General features: G+C 49.0%; 1 protein-coding gene and 1 pseudogene across 7 annotated transcripts in view; both read right to left on the reverse strand.

Moving 5' to 3' along the window:
* The window catches only part of Trerf1 (transcriptional regulating factor 1), a 212,864-nt gene that overhangs the window by 171,349 nt on the left and 15,235 nt on the right, over positions 1 to 26,280 (reverse strand). The window lies entirely within an intron of this gene.
* LOC118570142 lies at positions 1,732 to 1,826 on the reverse strand (annotated as a pseudogene).

Raw genomic sequence — 26,280 nt, forward strand, 5'->3', positions numbered from 1 at the left:
ATGAGGCGGCGGTCTCTCCGGCAGCCACCTTGTGCTTAGAGACAGGGTCTCTCACCAGGACCAGGGGTTCACCGACCAGGCTACCTGGATGTCCAGTGAGCCCCAAGGATCCCTGCTCTCCGCCCCCCAACCCTGAAGTTACAAGCAGGGGCCACCATGCCCAGCCTTCCACGTGGGTTCTGGGGATTCCACTCAGGTCCTCATGCTTGTACAGCAAACACTTTACCAACTGAGCCTCCAGCCCACCTTTGTTTTCACTTATTTAAACAGTTCACACACAAAAATGAGGCCCAAGAATAAATCTCTCGTCCAGAAGAAGCACAAGCAAGAACATGCACAGTGTCGTCTGACGGGCGGTGTGTGGCTACCTCAGGAAAGATCAAACCAAATTTCCAGCAGGAAGGTGGAAGCTGCAGGCAGACCTTCACCTGTGACCTTCATGTGGAAAGGGGCCACAAGATTTCTGTCTCTTGCTAGACGCCTGAGGCTGGGCTGCAGGTCCGCTGATGGGTGTGTCTGCCGGGCATCTGAAAACTTTACAGTAAATGGTGACTCATCTATAGAAGCCACCGTAGATACCACTGTGTAATAAGGCGAAATTTGTTCCATCCACATGAAAGAGAAGCACCGAGCACAGGGCTGAGCATCTGAGTCAAACTGAGACCCCTGTGTACCACCACACTCAGCAGCAGCCAGCCATGAAGTTATCTAACTCCGGGGACTCTGGCAGAGGGAGGGGGGCTTCTAAGGAAGACTCAAATTCATAAACACACAAACAAACATCGTCAGCTCTCCTCATGCTAAGTCTCTGTCTGCGTAAGTTCCTCAAGTCCTTCTGGTCCCCTGCCTGCCAGCCACTGCACCAAAGGCCAAAGAACAAACAAGATTCTGACCTCCTGGAGATGTGAGTCCCTGAACTGCTGCTCTCAGTGTACTTCCTCATGACCCAGGAAGTTCTTATTTAAAGCTCCATCCTACAAAGAGGGAAACTGAGGCAAAGGGAAATTAGGAAAGTCACCCAAGATCACAGCTAGCACCCACAGCCACTCTCCTGTTACTCTGAACTGGGGGCTGTCCCTACCACTCAGTGCAAAGAGACAGAGGCAGGTGGACTCGAGTATCAAGGAGTCCAGGGCCTAGTGGGAGCATGGACAGACAGTACAGGGGTCCTCTCAGAGAGGGGTGTTCATGAGTGCACATAGTAAATGGTGGCTGGGGTATATATGGGCATCTTCCCGAATGAAGAGCATGGCAATCGGGTGAAGGGGATGCCAGAAACAGTTAGAAATGCCTGGGTAGCCACCCCAAGTTCACGATCATGTGGAATGGAGTATCACAATGTGATCTTATTTAGAAACAGGATCTCGGCAAAGGGACATGGTATATAACTCATCTTGCTCATTCTTTTTTTGTTGTTGTTGTTGTTGTTGTTTGTTTTCCGAGACAGTTTCCCTGTGTAGCTTTGCGCCTTTCCTGGAACTCACTCTGTAGCCCAGGCTGGCCTCGAACTCACAGAGATCTGCCTGCTGAGTGCTGAGACTAAAGACGTGAGCCACCACCGCCCAGCAAGCTCGTTCTTTTTTAATGTTGTTCACGCATAGAAATATGGTGTGCAAGCAGTATGTACGAATGCTTCAAATGTTCATGGACACACATGTGCTGTGCTCAACAGAGGTCGACACCAGGTATCTCTGTCAATCACTCCCCATTTATTCATCAACACAGGGTATCAAACATAAGGACCACCTCAGGAATTTGCAGGTCATCCTGCACAGGGGCCATGCTAATCATTCCAATTTTATCATATGAGCTGCTGAGGGGAGCCCCAGCTGCTGTACTTAAAAACCAGAAACACACACACACACACACACACACACACACACACACACACACACACACACACACGAGGGTACGTAACTTGTGTTTTTACAAGCTGAAGAGTACCAAGGACTACAGGAACTGAAAGAGAGGTGTAGACAGACCTTTTCCTGCCTAGGCCTTGATTTCAAGCATCCAAAGCTGTGAAAGACTCAAGTTGGGTAGCCTTAGGAAGCTGAGAGAAGGTAAATGCCCAAGAGATGTCCAGTTGAGCTGATGAGCTGGGACTCCACCCTGCAGGCTGCCGGCCAGCGCCTGAACAGCAGAAAGGAGTGCGTTCCAGTTTTCAGTGTTTTATAATTAAATCGTCCTTCAAGTCCGCACAGTCCACTCCTGTAACTGTCTTTGCCCGCCCACATCCTTCTTGCTGGCACATCCTCGCTTAGGGCTGCAAGCACTGAACAGAACATCTGTTTGCAGACAGTGGCTGACTTCAGCAGGGGACATTCTTCTGACTAGACACTCCCACCTACCACACCGGCTGCTCAAACTCCACGTGTCCAAAGTAAGCTCAGTTCAACATTGTCACACATCTCACTCCCTCCAGGCTCCCGATCTTTGTTGGTTGTGCACTGAACATCTAGTCACTTCATCAAAGGCTTGGGGGATCACCCCACACTGTCTCCACTCCCCTCCCCCATACACACACACACCATCTTGTATTCTGTACGTGGCCCATTCTAGTTTTTTTTCCACCCAGGGTTACTATTGTGACCCATCCTGGGTTTTCATGCCCTCCTTCCTCCCCCTACACCACCACCTCGTTCAGCCACACTCAGAAACGCAGGTTTCAGAGACTCACATCCAGAGACAACACTCCAGTCTGGGAACCTCTGGGGACTCACAGTATTTGTTCAAGCAAGAGCCCCACCCAACCTCATTTCTCAGTCCTTCCTACTCAAGAAAGACACTTCCTTCCACCACGCAGATCCTGCCTTCTCCCTGTTCCCCAACCTGATCCCACTTCCCTGTCCCAGGTAAGCATCCAAAATCCAAGGCATTAACCACCGTAGGACTGACACTTTCCCATCTGGGAGATTACCGCTCAGAACCTTCGTATCAGTGAGAATGAGGTGCTGGTCATAGTGGCTGGAACTCCAGCTCCAAGGAATCTGACACTCTCTTTGAGGGCACCTCACATGTGGCATTCATACATACACACACACAAGTTTTATATACATACATACATACATATATGTCACAAAAAAATCTTTTTTTTAAAGTAGTGTGGGGGGGTGTGACTGAGTTGGTAGAATGTCTTCCTAGTGTGTGTGAAGCCCTGAAGTGGGTCACCAGCACTATATAAAATAAGTGTGGTGCCATACACCTGTAATCCCAGTGCAAGGAAGATGGAAGGAAAAGGATCAGATGTTCCAGGTCATCCTCATCTATACAGTGGGTTCAAGGCCAGCCTAGGTTACATGAGACTCTGTCTCAAATTGAGACGCTTCAGCCCTGCAGGCAGATAGGAACACTAAGGGTATTTTCAACCATTCCCAGTGAACACCAGCAAACAGAGCCAATCCTTGAGGTGGACTACCTCAGGTGCAGACTCACGTTAAAGGCAGACACTTTACAGCTGTGCTCAGAGCCCCCCGCATCAGCTTCCCAGAACCCTTCCAGGGTCTGTCATTAGCACCGGATCATGGAAGCAAGAGTGAGGCTTTGGGGGCCAGGAATAGTAACTCAGTCTTTCTTCTTGGAAAAGGCAGGAATCAAGGACCACCCAAGCCATGTCTCTGAGGAGGCTTGAATAGAATGGCCCCCATAGGCTCATATATTTGAGTGCTTGGTCCCCAGTTGGTGGAACTGTTTGGGAAGGGTTAGGAGCTATGGTCTTGTGGAGGAGGTGTGTCCCTGGGGTGTGGGTGGGGCTTTGAGCTTTCAAAATCCCACCCCATTCCCAGGCAGTGTCCTCCTCTCCCTTACGCCCGCCTGCAGATCGGATGTAAGCTCTCAGCTACTGGTTCAGTGCCTGCCATGCTTCACTCCCTGACAGCCATGGACTCTAACCCTCAGGAACCAGGAGCCCCTAAATGAAATGTTTCCTTTTATAAGTTGCCTTGGTCACGGTGTTTTTGTCATTGCAATAGAAAAGTAAAAACTAAGACAAATAGGGACAGAGAACATGGTTTACTCAGCCCTGAGACACAAGGCCCCAGGACAGTGTCTCATTGATGTGTGTCCGGGGTGGAGGTAGCTTGGATCCCCTCCTGTTAGCTTCTCACTCATGTCCTCATCTGAAAAAACCTTGGCCATGCCTAAGAAGAGTTGTATCAGGAAGAGATGAAACAATGAACATACAGTGTTCTGACTCTGCCGTGAATGTCTTTTTCTGGGAAATTTATCCAAGGCCCCTCACGGGCCAGGCAAGGGCTCTACCACTGAGCTACCATACCAGCCCAACAGAAGGTCTTGTCCTCCTGGGTCCTGTCTCCAGGTCTGAAATGGATGGGCACAGACTTTGCTTAACCTTCATAGGCTGCAGCCCTCTCAAGGGGACTGGCAGTAGTTCTGCAGGCTGTCTTTTTCAGGGGTCTGTCTACCTCCCCCTCTCTGTTGCCACACAGAAGTAGCTGGAACCCCAGACATTTTTGGCAATGGGGACAAAATTAGAAAGTGAGTGCTTACTGTGCCTGCAGAACTAACTGCCTTAACAAAAGCCCAGCACCCTCTGATCTCTTATGTGGGTATCACTACGACCTCTTCTAAGGTGGAGATGGGCTAAAGAAGAGATATGTGATTCGCCCAAAACCACACGGCAATGCAGTGTGACTCAAATCCAGCTTTGTGTGGATGCCCGGCGCCCAACGTTCCCTTCACTGGAAGGATTTTCCCCACCTTTCTGCTAAAAACCTCAATATGGGTCACCAAGATGGCCCAGTGGGTAAAAAGGCTTGCTGCCAAGCGTGACCACCTGAAGTCCGTCCCTGAGATCCACGTGCTCTGACTGTTATAGAATGCTATTGCATGTGCTTTTTCCATACACATGCAAAATAATAAATAATGTAAAAATAAAATTATTAAATTAAACAAACTGCAATATGTAACAATCACAATTTTACTGCAGAAGACATTACTTAAATGACTTTTAAATTAAAACTTCATTGTAAAGAACTTGAAAAAGCCAGCGTTATGCAGCTGTATCAGCCAGACCCAAAGTCTCTAACTCAATGAACACTCAGTTACAGTTGACATAGCCACAGGCTCTGGGCTTTCCCAGGTTCTCCCGAGTGCATCTACCTAGGAAAGGACCAGACAGGACAAGCCATCTAGAGAAAAGGGTAGGGATCTGCGGGTCGACTGTCAGTCGTCCTAACATGCCCTGATTCCACACACTGAAACTGTTTCCCTTTGATTTTTTTTCCATCAGGGATAAGTTAGCTTCTTCCTCTTGAGGTTGTCTCGGGGGGCTTACTCCCCCAAAAGCAAAAATACCAATCAAGCAGTACAAAGGCTGCCGTGATTCTTGTGGTCATGACGCTCTCCTGAAAAGCGGCCTCCACTCTTCAGCCTAGAAGGAGGAGGTACCCAATTTTCCTTCCTACTGGCCTCAGGGGTAGGTTTCATAAAATTGACCCAAGCCAAGTCACACCTTTATTCCCAGCATTCCAGAGGCTTAAGCAGGCAGATCTCTGTGAGTTCAAGACCAGTCTTGCCTAGATATCAAGTTCCAGGACAGCCAAGGCTCTCTATCAAGACCCCATCTCAACAATAATAATAACAATGACAAGCCAATTACAACTATTGTCCCAAGCCCAGTGAAACACTACCACAGTTTTAATTTAAAAGTCATTTAAGTAATGTCTTCTGCAGTAAAATTGTGATTGTTACATATTGCAGTTTGTTTAATTTAATAATTTTATTTTTACATTATTTATTATTTTGCATGTGTATGGAAAAAGCACATGCAATAGCATTCTATAACAGTCAGAGCACATGGAGTTGGTTGAAGCTCCATCTTTTATGGTTGGCAATTTTACCTTACACTTCTTGCGCACACCTGTTTATTGTCTGGACTTCACACTAAATTCTCTTTCCCTGGGCTGACTGGGTCACCAATACAGTCTATGTACCTGCCTTCACCGCCTGCATCATTCTGTGGGTAATTCTCACAGTGTCCTTACTCATGGGTTATCACAACTGTTTACTCACCCATTCCTTTCCCCCTTTACACGATTCTACTTATTTTAATTTTATTATTCTTTATTTTTGAAACATGGTCTCATGTAGCTCAGGCTGGCCTAAACTCCAAATGTCACTTTGAACTCCTGATCTTTGCCTGCTGAATGCAAGGACTGCAGGCACACCCCAGTTTACCTAGTTTTGATTTTATCATTTTTAAGAAAACTTATTCTTTTACTAGGCTGGCCTCAAACTCAGAGATCTGACTGCCTCTGCCTCCCAGTTGCCGGGTAAAAGTGTGTTGCACCATGCCTGATATTAAAGATTTTCAAACACAGCTGCTTTGTACACCAAATATTCACTTCCCATTGGTCGCTTTGTCCTAATATGGTACATCTCCAGTGCCTCCCACTTGCCTGTCTGGTCAGCTTCGGGACCCTGATGCTTTCAAAAGACCCTCTGGGGTCTTTTGGGAAAAATCAGGGACACCAGCTGTCCCTGGCTCACATTACCGCAGCCTTTCAGACGTCATGGCTCTCCCTGGAGCTCCTCCACTGTCGGCCATGAACTCGAAGCATCAACACTGGCCCCTGTAACTTCTATGTACAAGCAGCCGCAGAGTGGCCTGCCATTATCTTTGAATAGAAATTGTGTCATTCGTAAACAGCATATTTTTATCTCTTCCTTCCCTGTGCCAATCCCTCTAGTCTTTTTTTTTCTTTCTGTTTTGTTCCTATATTGTCATGACAAGCCTCTGTTAAAGAAGAGCTGAGATAAGGACTCTGCACTTACTTCCTGTTTCCCTCCTTTAGAAACAGCCTCTATGGAAGGCTGTAGCCAGATCACACACAGACCTTCCTCGGTGTAGGGGCAGATGCTCTGACAGGCCTGTTTTAATGTTATGATACTTAATACTGCAGATAAAATGGGGTTTTGGTACTTTTCTGCATTCTGTGAGACCAAATTCCTTCATCCATCAAACTCTTGGTGAGCCTCAGTTACTTATCAGGTTCTGTCCCAACAGCTAGGTCTTCACACCTTCACACTTTCTTTCTACTAACACTAGTCTGTGCTGAGTTGGACTTAACTTCCTGGGATAAGCCTTATTTAGTAATTTCTCAAGACTTCAATTTTTTAAAATCTAACTTCACTTTGTTGTTTGCGTTTGGGATAGTGTCTAAACTGCACAATCAGTTGAAGATGGCCTTGAACTGCGGATTCTTCTACCTACACCATCCAAGTGCTAGGATCATACGCAAGGTCCACCATGCCTGGCTTATGAAGTCCTGGGGCTAGAACCCAAGGTTTCTTGCATGCTAGGCAAACACTACCAATTGAGCTACATCCCCAGCCTTATCTTTCACTTGGGAGAGGAGTGTGATACAGAACTGTATGTAGCCCAGGCTGGCCTAAAACTGATCTGTCTCCACCATTCATGTGCATGGATTACAGGTGTTCAACATCAGACCCAGCTTCAAGACTTCAAACTTGATCTTAACCAAAAGGCTGAGAAGACATGTAAGACTTGTCTGGATTGAATTTTTTTTTTTTTTTAATAAGAACTTAAATCTAAGCCAGGCAGTGGCAGCGTACACCTGTGATCCCAGCACTCAGGAGGCAGAGGCAGGAGGATCTCTGAGAGTTTGAGGTCAGCCTGGTCTACAGAGTGAGTCCAGGGCAGCCAGAGCTGTTACACAGAGAAACCTTGTCTCAAAAAACGAAAACCAAAAAACAAACAAACAAAAAAAAGAGCACTTAAATTTTTTAGGTGACTTTAAAATTTACATAGAAAAGCTATTGAGACATGAACCTTCTGGATGCACTTCAAATGTTACCTCCTCTGTGACGGCCTCCCGACCCCCATCTTTCTGAAGTAGACATCAGGGGTCCTTCACAATGACTTTAAAATAACCAAATGACCAGGTACCTGCCTCCCACCCTGGGTTCTATTCACAGGCCACTTTCCCTGGCCAGCCTGTGTTCACACATAAACTCAGTCTGTGATTTGCTTCTGACTCAAGTCTACGCCTGAGCAGAGGAGCTGAGCAGCGGCAGGCAGACCAGACCTCCTGCCGGGGACGGGACTGGCAATCTCTAGATAGGAAGTTTGTTTCACAGCAGCTTAGGAAAAAGGGACAACACAGGAGAGAGCTAGGAATGGTCCCAGTAACTGCCCCAAACCAGCCCAAGCGCCTCGCAGCCGAGGTAAAGGAACCATCTGTCAAGACGACACCACAGCCATAGCAGAGCAGGGCTCCGAACCCACCAGCTATCGATACACACACTCTCCAAAGGGTAGCCTGAGGTCCAGCTGGGTAAATAATGAACCCAAGAGTCAGAGGGCCAGCAAGCAGATGGACTAGCACTGAAACCAGTGCCCTCTCACCACACATCTGTAGCCCTGGCAGAGGGTAGGCAGGGCCAAGACCTGGATACCCAGCACCGCAGCAGAACAGGAAGCCACACAGGGCCTCTGAGCAGAACCAGAACTTAGAGAAGGAAATAGGCCGTAGAGCAGAGCGGCTGCGTCTCGGCTAGGATCCCAGCCGGAAAGAATCGCAGTCTCCACTTCCTCAGACCAGTCTGCCAGGGCTGAGCTACAGGAAGTAATTGTGGGACTGTCCACACCCAAGATGTCACAGTCTGGGTCTGGGTAGGTAGGCCTCTCAGATCCACAGACCCTAAGGGAGATCTGTGTAGGCACGTAGGCAAGCAGGCTTCTCACTGCCATGGGCATCTCCACCCACGCTCAGAAGCGGAACATGGCCTCAATACATGGGAAATCTCAGCCTGGGATTTCCTTACCAGCTAATGAACAAGGGATGGACCAGATGGCTGCTACAGGCACAGTGGATTCTGTCCATAAACCTTAAAAGCACAATTTAAGTGAAGGGTTCTGTGGTCGACAGACAGGCTACATACATACATGCACACGTACATATGTGAATGCATACCTCCCCTTGTCACTTTTCCGAGAGCTCGTCTTGGGCAGGTGTCAAGCTAATATATCCCTTTTTAATTTGATTCTGTTTGTTCAGCTGATTGATTTTAGTTATCTGAATCAGGACGCCACGTAGCCCAGACGGGTCTTAAACTGGCTCCACGGGCCACGTAGCCGAGGGTGAGTTTCAATTCTTGATCCTTCTGCCACCGTCTCCCAAGCGCTGGGATTACAGGCATGCAATTTAGGGCCAGGGAGATGCTCCCTTGCTACGCATGAATGAGGACCAGAAGTCAAGGTCCCCAGCACCACATAAATGTCTAAATGCCTTGTGGGCATGGCGGCCTGCTCAGGAAGACAGAATCAAGGGATTGATTGCTTTGAGCAAGCCAAGTAGCTACACTGGGCAGACCCATGAGTTCCGGGTTCAAGTGAGAGACACTGCCTTGGTATAAACAGCAATCAAGGGAGACATTTGCTGTCAACCTTTGGCCTCCACATATAGGCACATACCTTCACACTCATGGGAATACCCATACACACACACACACACACACACACACACACAAACACACACACACCACATATAGACAAAATCTTAATTAACTAAATGTATACTATGATCCAGTTCATACAACTATTAAAAAAACTACCACCAAATATTTGCAAAGGACACCACAATTTTCCATTCTTCACTATGTGACCAATCCACTAGGTTGATTTATTGACCTTCTAATGGTCCACAGGTCCAGCTCTTATTAACCTTTCTCTTAGGGATGGATATTTATATCACTGTCTTTCAATTTACACTCTTACAGCGACATCCCCCGAACCCTGCATATGCAGGAGAATTTTCCTCCAAGGCAGGCACCTAAGTCTGGAATGGTTAAGTGCTGGGATACGGGCTTTTATGATCTGGATAAATAGCATGGTTACCTTTCCACCCAATGACATCCATTCGCTCTCACTGGCATTGTGGAAAACGACTTTTTACCAAATCAGTGTGTTATCAAGCACGTCCATCTTTTTTGATCTGATAGGTTACAAATGCCCTCCTGTCGAGGTTCTGATACATGGCATCACGTGACAGTCTATGCATCTCCAAATCCTGAGGAAACTTCACACTGTTTTTTCCCTGCAGATTTATGCCCATGCCCTTCATTTATTTTTTGGTAAGATTAGTGACCCCTTTATTTCCCAGAGCTCTTTGTATGCTAAGAAAATGGACTCCTTCTAGACAGATCACAATTTTTTCTCAGACTATCATCTTTTGATGTCTTTTTTTTTCACAATAAAAAAAATCCTATTGATCTGATATTCTATGGCTTATACCCCAGTATCAAATTTAGCCTGGAAGTTGCTATATAGCCAAGGATGCTCTAGGAAGTTCAGATCCTGCCTCCCTCTGAGGCTGAGATTGTAGGCTTGAGTCACCACACCCGGTTTATGCAGTGTGGGGAAACAAGCATCTGGGGAAACAAGCATCTGGGGGCCACAGCTGCATCTCCAGTCCCCTCGTGGCACTTTAATATGGCACCTCCTGCTTGCCGCCTCAACACTAGAAAAACGTTGGCTACTGGACTGACAAAAATCTACCTTTCCCTGTTGAGGAAGCACCTAGTTATTCCTATAAGAGTTCCTATTGGAAACATGTTTAATTTTTTATCAACTCTTTCCGTATCTTATTTTCTCCTCAGATACTGTAATACGACAAATGCTTATTTCTAGAGACCCTAACACTGCCCTATCCTCAAATTCCCATTCAGAAGCCCACATAGCTATGCAGCTCCCTCCCTGGGCAGCTGGATTCTGTCTGCTCACTGTATTGTTAGGCCTTTGAGTCTCAGCTTGCAAAACAGAAATCCCTCTGCAGTGGAGCACGTATACTCTTCTGTCACATAGTGGTGCCCTGCCTTCATACAAAGAATCCAAGTGTTCCCGCTCTGCTCCAGGACCATTTCAATGGCGTCAAAATCACCTGCACCTTCAACATTCATCTGGTCCAGGAAATATTTTAAGGGATAGCTCTTGGTTTTGTTAAGTTTCTCCACATCTTCTACAGTAATTGGCCTGTTTACACTGTGCTCTATTTTGGTATCATTTTTAAAATTAAAGAACACGTACTTTCATAATTCATAAATGATTTCTAAACACAGCAAGATTCCTCCAGACTCACTCAAAGAAGCAAATTAGAGCGTGCACCCCAGGCCTTACTAGGACAATGCCAAATCAGCCTGGCTCCTGAGTCCTGCAGCCCTGTTCCCCACCACACTAAAGGCCTCTTTTTATCACCTTGAGATTCATATGAAAGAGAAGGGAAGATCTGCAACAAGCCAGAAACATCCTCCCGAGAAACCTGGGGCCCAGCACTGCCCTCCTGACTGTGCTGGCCAGCTTCTACATGCACAGTCACAAGCCAGAGTCGTTTTGGAAGACAGAACCTCAACTGAGACAGGTCTCCATCAGACTGGCCTATGGGCACACCCGGGGTGCATTTTCTTGATTGATGGTTGATGTGGGAGGGGTCGGCTCACTGTGGGCACTGCCACCCCTGGGCTGGTGGTCCTGGGTGCTGTAAGAAAGAAGGCTGAGCAAGCCATGAGGAACAAGCCACTAGGTAGTATTTCTCCATGGTTCTGCATCAGTTCCTGGCTCCAGGCTCCTGCCTTGAGTTCCCTCCCAGACTTCCCTTCATGACAGAGTGCCTCAGCCGTCAAGGAAGGACTGCGCAGAGCCACTCACTTCCCTCCTGTTCTGAACTCCAGGGCGGCCCTCAGTTGCTTCCAGGCTCCCATCATCTGTCTTTTAAGAAATTTTAAATACTTGTGTGTGTGTGTGTGTGTGTGTGTGTGTGTGTGTGTGTATACATGTGTGAGTGCATATGTGTATCTGTGTGTGTGTGTGAGAAACAAGCAGACAGACTGACAGACAGACACTGTGAACACACATGTGCTGCAATGCACACATGGCAGTCAGGGAAGAACTTTCAGGGGTCAGCCCTCTCCTCCCACTGTAGTTTCTGGTGATCACACTCAGGTTACAGGGTGTATTTCCCCACCTCCACCTCTCTGACACTAGCAGCCACTCAGTGCACCCCTTCCCGAGGTGAAATGCTTGGTACACATGGACTCGGCCAACAGAACGAAGAGTGATAGCCTGTCCACGAGAATAAACACCCAGAAAACAATCCCAGAAGGCTCTGCGCAGCACGGAGCACTGTGGAAGCATTGTGGGAATGCTCTGAGGCCCTTCTGGCAGGGAGATAGGCCAACATTGAAGGCGGCTGCATCTGCCTGGCTAGGGGAGGGAACGTTCCAGATAAGCCTGTTAGATGCAGGTTCGGGAGCCACCAGAGCAGGCAATGGAGCCACTGAGGGCTCCTGTGCAGGAGGGACAGGAAGGGAGTGGTAATTTGGTCACACTCCCTACACTCTATGATGCCAGGCTTGTAGTCAAAGAAGCGACTAGCTGTGCCAAGAACCTGGGTGAGCTAGGGGTGCGTAAAACCACAGCCCTGGGCTGTTGCCACAAGTGAACTGCAAATGCGCGCGCACGCGCGCACACACACACACACACACACACACACACACCAGGCTTTAATGACAGGCTGCAGACAGGAATCATACAGCTGTCTTTGTACTACGCAGTCCAAACCACACTGTCACCCACCCTGTTAACTTCAAGGGTCATCTGTGCTAGCCCCGAACTTCTCCAGAGTAAAGTATCCCTCTCATGAGGACTCCTTGGGCTCACTGGTCCAGTCAGTCTACAGGAGTTGGTGAGCTCCAGATTCGATGAGAGACCATGTCTTAAAAGTTAAGGTGGAGAGAGGCTGAAGACACCACTGACTGACTTCTGACCTCTGACCTCCACACGTGTGTGCACACAGGCACACACACAGAGGAAAATTCTGAGTACACTATTGTGGGTGTGGCCCCAGCCTCTGTATTTCTTTCTAAGCACCTCCTGTCATGCTACCTCGGGATGGCAAAGGACTAGATGATTCCGAGACTGTGGTGAGCTCACAAGTCATGAGCTGGGAGAAAACCAGAGGCGGTGGGGCTTACAAGGCGAGGCACTGGAGTAAGGAGAGATCCTACAGCAGAACACACAAATGAATCCACACACTCTGTGTTTACTGGGAGGCCAGTCGTTAACAGAGGACAGCCTGGAGTCCTCAGGGAGGAGGACCCACCCCTAGATTTCACAACTACCTTCTAATTACCTTCACAGAAGCATTCAAGCAGCCCTAAGCCAGATCCTTCCAAAGCTGACGCCAGGATTAAATCATAAAGCCCTAAAGTGTCATGTCATTGGCCTTGATAAGGAAGAAAAACAAACCTTGAACAGCCATCCACCTGCCTTTCCGCCCAGGTTCACGCTGAAGTTCAGGCTCAAAGGAAAACACTCTTAAGTAGAGAATGTGTCGGTAGGGATGGGCCAGTCCAGAGAAATCTATCTGAAGGTCCAAGAAGATGCTGGAAACTGATAAGACCTGCCATGGTCTCTCTTTTTAAATGAGGGAGAAGCAGGTATGTGCACAGGAAGGCAGTACCCGTGGAGGCCAGAAGAGCCCCTAGAGATGGAGTGACAGGCAGTTGCGATGTCTGGTATGATGCTGGGAACCTAGCTTGGGTCACAGGCAGGGGCAGCATGTGCTTTTAACTGCTGGCCATCTCTCCAGCACTGTGTGCTCAGCAGCTTCTTTCCTGTCTCATCGTGAGTTTGGGGAAGATGGAAAGGCTTCTTCTCCCCACTCCTTCTGCAGAGGCCCCATCCCTCGAGTTCCTTGCCTAGATCAGATGGCCTGTGTTTCAAGCCTCTCACCTATCACCATGGTGATAAATTATGCAAATGGTAGGTCAACAGAGGTAACCATCACGGTGCATGTCCCCAAACAGACCAGACCCCACACTCACATGACCCACAGTACTACGCCATGCATGGCAGCAGATCAACACACACTGAATGGCTAATGTGTGCAGAACCCAGCAGCCTCCCTGAACTCGAGGGGTTGGAAGAAAATAAGGTGTCATTCATGCTCACATAGCAACCAGATGTTCCAGATGTTCAGTTCCCTGATGACTGGTACTCAGCAGGATAGAGAATCTCCCACACCCATTAACTAATGACAGCTCTTCAATGGACAGCGGGCCATTGGCTCTAAATGGACAGAAGGCTGAGGGCAGGCTCTGTTAGGCACTCCTGCAGGGGGGCTGACCAAACAATACTAAAGAAAGAATTAATCTGTCCTCCAGAAGCCAGACTAAGTCATTCACCCCATCACTCGGTTCATTTGAAAGCAGGGGCCAGAGCTCAGGCCCCTGAACTAAGCAACCAGAAGCTATTTTAACTAACCCACTAAGCCTTCAGCTCATTTTGGAGCCCCTTATGAGGTCAGAACTAAACATTGCCACTTCCGCGCAGGCAGGGTGGCTCAGCTGATGGCAAATGCATGCAGAAAGCCCTCAGTTCAGTCCCCAGCACCACATGAGGCTGGCTTGTCGGGTTTGTGCATGGTGGCAGAAGGATCCCGGGTTCAAAGTCATCCTTGACCACACAGGGAGCTTGAGGCTGGCCTGGGCTACACGAGACACTGTCTCACTAACTGTAAGAAGAAAGTAACCCTTCTTTGTACTTTATTCCCCAACAACGACCCACTTCATTCAACTTCACAGTTCCCTCCTTCCCTTGACAAAGAAGCACATTAACCCACTTGAAAGCAGGCTCCAGGTCTACACTGCAGAAAATGGATCAAAGGCTTGTCGTGTGCCCTCTTCAGGACTCAGCTTACAAGCCAGGAGTGGTGAGTGCAATGGTCTCTAAGACGCGTTCCACCTTGAAATACAATCAGTAGACGTTTCCCTTGGCAGTTGGAGAGAAAAGCTCCCCAGCCACGGCCCCTGCCTCGGCCTGCACTGCACGGGGAGGATGGGCCTGGCCAGGAAACAGATAAGAAGCCGCAGTCCCAGGCGCCCACCAATCGCCCGCCGGCCCACACAGGAGGAAGAACGCCAGCTCCCAGCTGTCCCTCCATGGAAGTTTTCTGTAGCTTTGCAGCATTATTTTCTTTTTAATGACTTCTTAAAAATGCTATAAGTCAGAAGATGAATTCATTACAGATAATCAAAAACATTTTATTTTTAATAACTTCTTTAAATCATAGAGTGAGTGTCTGCTACAGAGAAGTCAAGAACTTATTAAAAGAAAATCCCACTTATAAACAAATCTAAACTTATTCTGCTAATTACGCCACATTCCAATTGAGAATCTAAGTCACTGGAGGGTTGGAAATGACCTTCTAGACTACACTGGTTAAGTCCTAGGCTATGTCATGAGAGACCACAGTGACCTGGTCAAGTCTTTCCCTGGGACAGAAGAGGGCTTATCTCCGTGTCCCTGGCAGGTGGCCACCCACCTCCACCCCAGTCCTCCCCACTCTCCAGCTCTTTTCTGGTAGCCTGGGCCTTTGCAGAGACAGCAAGCTCCACCAAGAGTCCTCCCGCACCAAAGGGTGGGTGTATATGATGAAGCTTTTAAATTATTATTACTACAGCTATTACTGCTGTTGTGTGTGCTGCATATGCCACAGCGCGCAGGGAGGAGGAGAGAACAGCACCATGCCTCGCTGAGGGAGGCACCTCCCTTGTTCCTGTGACTGAGTTTCATACTCCAGGCTAGCTGGCAATTCTTGACTCTGCCTCCCATCTCTCAGTAGGGACACTGGGACTACCTATGTGTGCCACCACATCTAGCCTTTTTATGGAGGTTCTGGGGATCAAATTCCTCATGACAGGCTTCTAGGGCAAGCACTTTTACCCACTGGGCAATCTCTCCAACCTCACAAGCAAGCTTTTGTGAGTTTAACTCAGGTTCAGTTCCAGGCTCAGTCTCTCACATGCCCCCTGAACCTAAGAATATCACTTGGTCTCTCTGAACATAAACCTTCCTCATCTCTAAGATGAGAACAATTATTTGTTCCAAACAGTTGTTTCGAGGCTTTTGTTTTTAGATAGAGTGACTCCATGTACCTAGGCTAGTCTCAATCTTGTCATCCTCCTGCCTCAGAGGCACCCAAATTATATATGTACACCACTATGCCTGGCTTGTTATGAAATTTATTTGAGAAAAATGTATAGACAGAGCCAACCATGTGCTCATTAAACAGCAAATCCAATTACTGAATGGGATTTGCATGTAGTAGTAACATGTAGTAAAACTTTCAAATGTTCTCCACACTTGCTCCCACCTGGACATGTTCCTTGGGGCTGGAGAGATGGCTCAGCAGTTAAGAGTACCCGCTGCTCTTGCACAGGACCCAGGTTCAGTCCCCACCACCCCATATGGTGGCTCCCAACCATCTAGTATTTCAGTTTTAAGAGACTTGACACCTTTTGGCCTGTCAGAGCATTGCATGCATGCTGTACACATACACACATGTAAACAAACACTTGTACACATAAAATAATGAATAAACCTTTAAAATTGTAGAAAGATGTCCCTTTATAGCATGACCTAGCATACAGCTATATAAACATACACATATATAAAAGCAAAGAATTGGTGTGGAGGGACCGTGCTGAGCCACGCGTATCTGGTCTCCTCCAGGGTTTTCCTCGTCTATTTTTTTCTGTTCCAGTTCATTTTCTCTTCATTGTTGATCACCAGTCTGATTCGGATTCCACCCTCTCCTGAGTGATTACAAACCGTGGTTCAAAAAGCCCAGACTATAGTAAATCAAATGCCTTCTACAGCTTCTTTCAGACTGAGCTTCCCCCTTCTAGACCAGAAAAACAGGGTGGAGGGCAAGATGGCTCAGTGAGTCAAGGCACTTATAGCCAAGCCTGATGACCTGAGTTCAATCCCTGAGACACAGGTTATGGAAGGGGAGCACTGGCTCCCGCACGTTCTCTTCTGGTCTCCACATGCACATTGTGGCACACATGTACATATGCGCGCGCATGTACACACAAAATAAATAAATGTAAAAAACTAAACTAAAACAAAAAGAACAGAAACATCACTCTCTCCCACACACTAGACCTGCATCTGAAGCATTCCCACCCTCTCAGGCAGTTGTATGTGAGCTGATTTCCCAGTTCCCCCTTTTCAGGATCTTGGCGTGTGGAGGTATGGCTGGCTGTGACGCGTGAGCGCAGCATATCTGTGCATGTGTGAAGCTCAGAGCATGGCTTTCTTGAGTAGTTTTCACCGTCCGCTTTGATTAGGATCTCTGGTTTTCCTGGCTTTGCCACATAGTCCAGGCTAGCTGGTCCAGATCTCCTGTCTCTGCTTCTCCACTCACACCAGAAGTACTCGGGTTACAGGTGCACAACATTGCAGCCACCTTATGTTGGTTCTGGGGATCCAAACACAGGCCAGCAGGCTAGCACTGCAGGGCCCTTTACTCAGGAGCCACCTCCACATCCCCGTCCCTCCCGCCCCCCGCCCTTGACTTGTCTCTTCTTCTGAACTCCTGCTTCCTCCAACGGCCTTCCTTTCCTCATCACTGACACTCACTAGGACCATGTTTATGGACTGTCATGCTTCTCCTTCGTGGGTCCTAAGCCAGCAGCCTGACCTGAGCACGCCTGAACCTCCACTTTGGACGCTCTGACCATTCCCAGAAAAACTCGTTTGGATTCCTCTGGCTCATCCCTGACTCCTCCTACAAAGTTAGATGTTCCTTTAAAAAATGTCTACCTCCTTTGTCCTTGCACAATTAAATTAGAATGTCTCAGGGCCCATCAAACAAGAAAAGTGAAAGTGAGGACTAGTTTCACTATGCAAATATGAGCCAGAATCTATAATCAGAAAGTGCCCCCCTCTTACTCATCTCTGAACCAGTTCTGCCTGCTGACTCTGGGTCCACATCAAGAGGGCCTCCTTGCTCAGCCACATCTGCGTCCCTCCAGAGTGAAAGCCACCAGCCCTGCTAGGTCTCTCACACCTGGCTGCAAACACAGCCCTCGGAGCTGAGATCTCCCAGCACCACCTTGCATGGGCAGGAAGCGATAGACATCAAATACAGCCACAATTTCCCATATCCTATCTGCATTTGTGGTTATCAAAAAATGCATTCATGGTAATACAAAAAATTAAATGCATACGCACATATCTGGCATCATTACTCTGATGGGTTACGTTTTGTAATTTGGGTTTAAAAAAAAAAAGTTTCCAAAGCAATGAAAAAACAATTTCACTCTGTCATCAAAACCTGAGCAGGCTTGTCTATGCCCTCATCTCACTGCAAAACCCATCGGGATGAGCCCACAGTCAACCTCACCTGCCACCCATTACTGGCTATCTATACAATCTGTGTCCCTAAGTGATGTGTTTGAAGTAGTTTTTAAATTTTAATAAAAAGGCCCCATGAAGTAGAGAATAGCCATCGTCCTTGCTCTCTTGGGGTCAACCAATTACTAAGACCCTTTAAGCCCTCGTGTGCCTGTTGTTTATGCGTTCTGCGGCCATCAGAATCCATGATGAGACGCCGCCTGCCCACGACTCCCCAGCTGATGGATAGTTCCGTTTCCAGTGTTTTGCTCTTATGGACGGTGCTTTACCAGAAGCATTCTCAATATACAGCTCCTCCTGCCCACGTGGACAAGTTTCTCCAGACTGTCACATACCAAGAAGCAGAAAAGCCAAGACACACAATATGTGAACATACCACTTCATAAAGCAACAGCACAACCCAGGGCACCGTAGCTACCTACACCCTCAGTGTCTGCTACTGCTCTGCTGAACATCCGCCCATCCAACGGGTTCACACAGAATCTGTCACTGTACCCCTGATTCCAAATAAAATCGTCTCCTCAGGAAGAGGGCTCCTCTCCCCTAACTCTACTTCTCCTCTCTAGCTAGTGTCAGAGCCCAGCTTAACGGAGCGTCTGTGGGATGACTTGATTCCAGACTATGCAATGTGTTTCCCCCACACTGGCACCAAGGATCTCTGTATGTGCTGCAGAATGGATACACAAGTGCATAATGAGCTGATCCAGTTCAGGATCTGATATGGGGTTAGTACAGCCTGGGCTTGCGAATAGAGTCAGGTCTCCCTGATAAAACTGATGGACTCTCCACACCTGGGCTGAAGAGTGGGCATGGCCCTGAGCAGATAGCACCAAAGCCAGCCTTGGACAGGGCAGGTGGTGCTGCACTGTTTGTGAATCACACTCCGATTGTGAGCCATCCGCACCACTGGCTAACAGCTAGAGCTGTTTACAAAGCTCTCTCTCTCTCTCTCTCTCTCTCTCTCTCTCTCTCTCTCCCTCCCTCCCTCCCTCCTTCTCTCTCTCTTCCTCTCTCTCTCTCTTTCCCTCCCTCCCTCCCTCCCTCCGTCTCTGTCTCTGTCTCTGTCTCTCGTTTGCTGTTTGTTCATCTGATCCTAATATCCCTCCTTTTGCAGCACAGAAAACAAGGGGCTCAGGCCAGGGAGGTGGCCCAGCCAGGGAGGTGGCTCAGTTGGTGCAGTGCTTGTCACAGAAGCATGAGGCCCCGAGTTCAATCCCCAGAACTCACAGAGTGTGGTGGCACAAGTTTGCAATCACAGCACTGGGGAAGTAGGGGTTGATAGACCCCTGCAGCTCCCTGGCCAGGCAGCTTAGCCTCATCCAAGAGCCCTACAACAAGAAGAGGCTCAAAAACCAGGGTGGGTGCTCCTCAGGACGACCTCTCCTCTAGGCTCACACACAAACAGCTTCTCCGCTAATCCAAACGAGTCAGGTCGAGCTCAGTCCAGCTCTAGACCCAGGCCCTTTCCACACACGTGCCTGCAACGTGACCACCTGAGCCTCTACTCTTCAGACTTTGGCTCAGCCTGCCCCACACTGTCCTCAGGCTCCGGGCTGTGCTCGGCAAAAGCTCTCCTTCAGAACTTCAGAGGACAAAGGCACTCTGCTCCCTAGCCCCTGTTCATGCTGACAGCAGACTCACCTTGGCATGCTGGGCTGGTGACACCCAGAAGGTTGACAAGGGGCATCCCTCATGCTCTGCCTGCCTAGATTCACCCTACCAGAGTGAGCACACATCAGAACACACCTGTGATACATACACAGCCTCCTGACGTCCTCTGGGACTGTTCCCACAGTGTGGATGGATTGCACCTGACCACGCATGCTCTAGAGCTGGGCAGTATCCTGCAGGCACCGGCTTGCAGTGGCAGACAGCTGGTGGGCACTGGACGTACCCCTTGAGACCAGAAACACAAACGGAGTCTGGATAGACAATGAAGGAGCCGTCATGATAATAAATCCTCAAGTGGGCCTCGGAGCACAGCTTGGGACTTCTGTTCTGATCAAGAAAGTAAGCTGCAAGCCCAGAACCACAAGGTGATGGCAGTTTAGTTCCAATGCCAACCACTTCTGGTCAAAGCAACGATCAGTCAGCGACTGCAGACTCCATCATCCTGAATCTCTCAGAATGTCGGCATCAGTTCATAACTGTTTCTCCTCCTGCGTGCTGACTCCACTCACTCAGCTGGTAGTTTTCCTGAACTCATCATGGTCCCAGTAGCAGAAGACAGGAGAGAGGAAAGGAAGGAGCCAGTACTGCCCCTCCATTAGCAATGAGATGCTGAGCTTGGGTGAAGCATGCCTTCCAGGTAGAGGCTCCTTCTCAAGCATCCTCTGTCAAGAGTCCTACATCTTACACTGCCAGGCATTAAAGGCGCAGCAGTGACTGTGCTCCTCTGGCTTCCCCTGCAACCTTCTGAGAATGTCAGCCAGCTCCATTCCAGGACTCAGGGGAATTAAGAGCTACAGCTCTGGCTGGGCAGTGGTGGTGCACGCCTTTAATCCCAGTACTCGGGAGGCAGAGCTAGGCGGTTCTCTGTAAGTTCGAGACCAACCTGGTCTACAGAGCAAGATCCAGGCTCCAGAACTACACGGAGAGACCCTGTCTCTAAAAACAAAAAACAAACAAACAGACAAAGAGCTGCAGCTCTGAGGTCTATAAAAAAAGTGGACCTGCTGACGTCAAGAATGAGCCTGCCCCAATACATACATACATACATACATACATACATACATACATACATACATACATACATATGTACACACATACGTACATACATACATACATACATATGTACATACATACATACAGAAGGTGCTGCCAGCTGGCAGTGGTGGACTCATTTAGTCCCAGCACTCAGGAGGCAGAGGCAGGTGGATCTCTGAGAGTTCAAGGCCAGCCTGGTCTATAAAGCAAGTTCCAGGACAGCTAGGACTACACAGAGAAACCCTGTCTTGTGTGTGTGTGGGGGGGGAGCTGGGTGTGGTAAAACCCTGAGGATCAGGAGTTTAGAGTCACCCTAGGCTACAAGGTGAGTTGGACACTAACCTGAGCTAAGCAGGACCCCATCTCAAAATAACACAAAACAAAAGACTGCGGATGAATTCATTTAGGGAATGTTTAGAAAAGAAATCCAGAAGGCTCCTCCACTTCCTCCTCAGCCTGCCTCCCTCCACAAACACTGACTATTCCCAGCATGTTGTCCACTTCCCAGGAACCCAAGATTGAGAGAAGCCCAATGCCCTGGCACTGAGCCACACGGTCACACCCAGTTCCCCTGAAAGTGTTCCTTCTCCTGCCAGCTAAACGTGGCTGGAGACCTGACTCCAGGCCGGGCCCGCAAGGCCTACAGACTCATCTTACACGGCAGGCGCAGGGTAAATGCTGGTGAACCAATGAATAAAGGCACTCATTATTCTGAGTGAGAATCAAGTCATTCCTAAGAAAGACTCCACTCCACATTCCTCCACTGACTTCATCTCTCCAAGGATGGTGCACACTAGCGTCTCTCTCTCCTCCCTTCTCTCCCAGCTCACTTCCATTTTGCTCCCACCCTGAGCACCACGACTGCGGAACCCTCCACGCCTTTCCCTCTTGCAGGCTGATGGGCCCCACCAGGTCTGGGAGCCCTTGCTCGCCTCAACAGCACAGGATGCAGGTCATCCTAAACGAGCCAGGCGCAGGACAAAACCAAGGGCCAGATGGAAGCTCATGATTCCTCCTCCTCCTCCTCCTCCTCCTCCTCCTCCTCCTCCTCCTCCTCCTCCTCCTCCTTTCTCTCTCCCTGGGGCCTTAGTTCTGTCAGATTTTGAAGCATAATGAGTTTTGTTTCATAACAGTCTTAAATGAACTGGAAGGGGGAAGGGAGTGGCAGCGATAAAAATCTTAATTAAAAAAAAAATTCCTACAGGCAGATATTTTTCCAAATCCTAAGATGTAATGAAAGTCCTAGGAGCTGAGGGCCCGGCAAAGCCCCAGGGACACAGCATCGCATGCATTTATGAGGCACCTACGGCATACCTGCCATTCTTCTGGCTGCTGGGGAGGCTGCTGGGGACACACTCCTATTCTCAGAGAAAGCAGACAGGCTGTTAGAGATCATGAGCATGGAAAGAAGGCAGCAGAGGCTGGGGGATAGCTCAGTTAGTAACAACGCTGTAAGGCCTTGAGTTCATTCCGCAAAACTGGCATAAAAATGCAGAGGGGTGGAAGAAGGGCATGTGTGGGCTTTTAGTCCCAGAGCTGGGAAGCTGGAGATGGGTGGATGCCTGGGCCTCACTGGTCAACGGCCCACTAGGAGAGGCCCAGGCCAGTGAGACGTGTCTCAAAAATAAATGGTGGGCAGGGCGGTGGTGGCTCACGCCTTTAATCCCAGCACTCGGGAGGCAGAGCCAGGCAGATCTCTGTGAGTTCGAGTCCAGCCTGATCTACAGAGTAAGATCCAGGACAGGCACCAAAACTACACAGAGAAACCCTGTCTCAAAAAACCTAATAATAATAACAATGGGTGGACAGTGTTTGGGTAATGACACCTGATCTGAGGTTGTCTTCGCACACGGGGGCAGTGCAGACAAGAAATGCAAGCACAATAATCAGCGCCTGTAGGAGGAGACACGACCTAGCAGAGATGTTCAAGAAGGGAGGGCTATGCCGTACACAAGCATGAGAGGCAGCAGAGGAGCAAGGCAGAGACGGCAAACACCATGAAGAGGAGCGTCCAGGAACAGCCAGGAGGTGGGGGCGGGCAGAAGATGGTGACACAAAGGGACCCCAGACCACTGCAGGCCAGGTCTCCTCTGTCTCAGGTGAGGGAGGGCGGGCTGGCTTCGGTTTCCTTCCGCCTCGTCCTTCCTCTCCGCAGTCTCCTTTGCTACCATTTAATAAGCATGGGTAGCTTCAAGTTGTCCCGGCATCTGCGAAATCTCAGCACAAACCTGAGGAACCAGACAGCCCTCCGGACGGCAGCCGGTCCCACTCAGACCCCCAGATCCACGCGAGCCACCTCCCCTCACCCTGAGCTCACACCAAGAGGCAAGGAATAGAGCCCCGGGGTTGGTGCTGCCAACCCAAGGAACGTTGACAATGAAGAGCAATCAGAGACACTAAAATTTTAAATACCATTTTAGACTAAATCAATCAACAGAATCTGTTGCCTTTGTCTTTGTTTTTGAGACTAAGTCTCATTAGGTAGCCAGATCAGTCCTGAACTTGCAATCCTCCTGTCTCCGGCCTCCCAAGTACTGGGATTCCAGGCATGTGCCACCCTATCACAACAGGCTGTCTTCAGATAAGCTGAGCATGCACCTGTCACCCCAGCACTTGGAAAGCAGAAGCCGGAGGACCAGGAGTTCAAGGCCATCCTCAGCTTCACGGTGAATTCCAGGCCAGCCTGGTCTACACCAGCCACTCTCAGAACAAACAAACAAAAACAGGATTCTTAAGATCTGTAAAATGTGCCGGGCAGTGGTGGCGCACGCCTTTAATCCCAGCACTCGGGAGGGAGGCAGAGGCAGGGGGATCTCTGCAAGTTCGAGGCCAGCCTGGTCTACAGAGTGAGTTCCAGGACAGTCAGGGCTATTACACAGAGAAACCCTGTCTGGAACACACACACACACACACACACACACACACACACACACACCCCTCACAAAATCTGTAAAATTCTAGGTCAATACAAAGGAAGAGAGAATGGGGGGGGGGGAAGGGGAGGGAATGAGAGAAGAAAACGGGGATGGTACCTGGGAACTGGCGCAACCAGACACAAAGAGAGGAACGGGAGAGTAGGCAGTTCACAAGATCCAACCTGCAGTGCCAAGGCTGTCTGGGAACCCAACTGGGTGAGCCCTGACTTCAACCTCATTATCCTTGCCTGAAACACAACGGGGAAGAGCAACAGTTATTCTCTCTACACTGCCAAGGCCGGAGCCTGGCAAGCACGCGCCAGTCAAACCCAGGGGAGGAAGCAGAAACTCCCCATGATTAAATCCATGCCAGAACCCCACAACAGACACACGACAAGCTACCAGGCAGCCCAATGTGGTCAGGGTGAATGCCAACAACAACTCCTGTATTGGAACCTTCTAGAATCTCCTTTCCCAAGTTGTCTCCACCTTCGTATCCATCCCCTAGCAACTGCTCTGCATGGGGGAGAGAGAGAACAGTGCCCAAACAAGGGAGGAGTGGAGGGCACACGGGGTGTAGCTCAGATGGTGGTGCTTGTCCTGCATGTGTAAAACCCTGGGACGGACACACACACACACAGCACCACATAACCAGATGTGGCAGCACACACCTTGGAGGCAGGGAAATCACAACAAGGCCAGTTCGGGACACACGGAATCCTGTCTGAAGAGAGAGGGTAAGAACAACTGAGACCACAAGAAATAATGGGGAAGCCGTCCAACAAGCGACGCTGAACGACAGATGATGAGCGTTACAAGCGCAGCGCAGCTCTGACACCCATCTGTGACCATGGGCAGGCAACTGACCCCCTCCTGCTCCAGATAACCCCTCTTTAAAAAGACCATGAGACCCTAGAACTCTTAGGAGAACCAAAGCCAGGCTGGTGGTGGCGCACACCTTTAATCCCAGCACTGGGGAGGCAGAGCCAGGCGGATCTCTGTGAGTTCAAGACACACGCGCGCTGCAATATGGGTGGGCAGTGTGCATGATGCAGAAGCCAAAGGAAGACTTCAGGACACTGTCACCCTTAACCTCACTTCTTTAAGGCAGGGTCTCTCACAGAACCCCGGGCTCACTGTTTCAGCTAGCCTGGCTGACAAGGGAGCTCCCATGATCCACCTGTCTCCACTTCTCAACACTGGGATTACAAGTCAAATAGTCATGCCCAGCTTTGTACGTGAATCCCGGGGATTTGAACCCAGATCCACATGCTTGCACAGTGAGTGCTTTTGCCTACTGAGCCATCTCTCCAGCCTTTAATGAAGAATTATTTTTTAACATTTATTTATTTTGTGTGTGTGTGTGTGTGTGTGTGTGTGTGTGTGTGTGTATTGTGTACATGCACATGCCAAAATGCATGTGGGAGAATCAGTTCTCTCCTTCCACTGTGAGGATCCCAGGGGTCAAACTCCAGTTGTCAGGTTGGTGACAGAGTGGCAGGTGACCTCACCTGCTGAGCCACCCTGCCAGGCCCCTTAGGAAGAAGTTTTAAAGACATGGAAAATTCTTATGATATCAATATTAAAGAGCACAAAACCAGACCATGTCCAGGTATTGGATAAAGCCTGTCTAGAAGTAGCTGTCTTACAGAGAACGTGCTAAGAGGGATGAAAGTGGAATGGCAATCTCTTTTGGAGGCGTGGAAGGACAGGAGGGAGCGGGCTCCTGGGGAGAGGAGGGACAGTAAAGCATGTTGAACACATCTCAGAGGTACTGTTTCCTCTCAGGACTGCAGGGGACAGGAAGCACAGAGGCAAACGGGAGACCAAGCCTCTCAAACATGAGAAGCGTCCAGGCTGCAGAGGCAGCGTGGCAGTTAAACACATGGGCTGCTCTTGTAGAAGATCCGGATTCAGTGCCCAGCCCCCACCGGGCAGCTCACAACCACCCATAGTTCCAGTTCTGGGGGATCCAACGCCCTCTTCTGACCTCCTCAAGCACCAGACATGCACATGGTGCACATACATATATGCAGGCAAAATACATATACATGTAAAATAAAGATAATAAATCTAAAGAAACTATCTTAATTGTACTTCAGTGCTATAAAGACCTCCAAGACTGGAAAGGAAAAGAACCCACACAGAAGGGCATCCCCCTTTCACTGGCACTTGGTATGCAGAGTTGCCCCCGAATGGTCTAAGCAGAGAAAAGCTATCAAAACACTGGGGAGACCGGAATGGTGGCTCAGACCTGTAACCCCAGCATTTGGGAGGCTAAACCAGGGGGATCCCAGAGTTCCAGACTAATCTCATCTACAGAGCAAGTCTGAGGGGAGTCTTGGCTACACAGGACCTTATTTCAACAAACAGAAACATGATGTGATAAGCCAAGATTTTGGTATTTGGACAAGACAG

Source organism: Onychomys torridus, chromosome 18 (assembly GCF_903995425.1).
Source record: "Onychomys torridus chromosome 18, mOncTor1.1, whole genome shotgun sequence".
Taxonomy (NCBI): domain Eukaryota; kingdom Metazoa; phylum Chordata; class Mammalia; order Rodentia; family Cricetidae; genus Onychomys; species Onychomys torridus.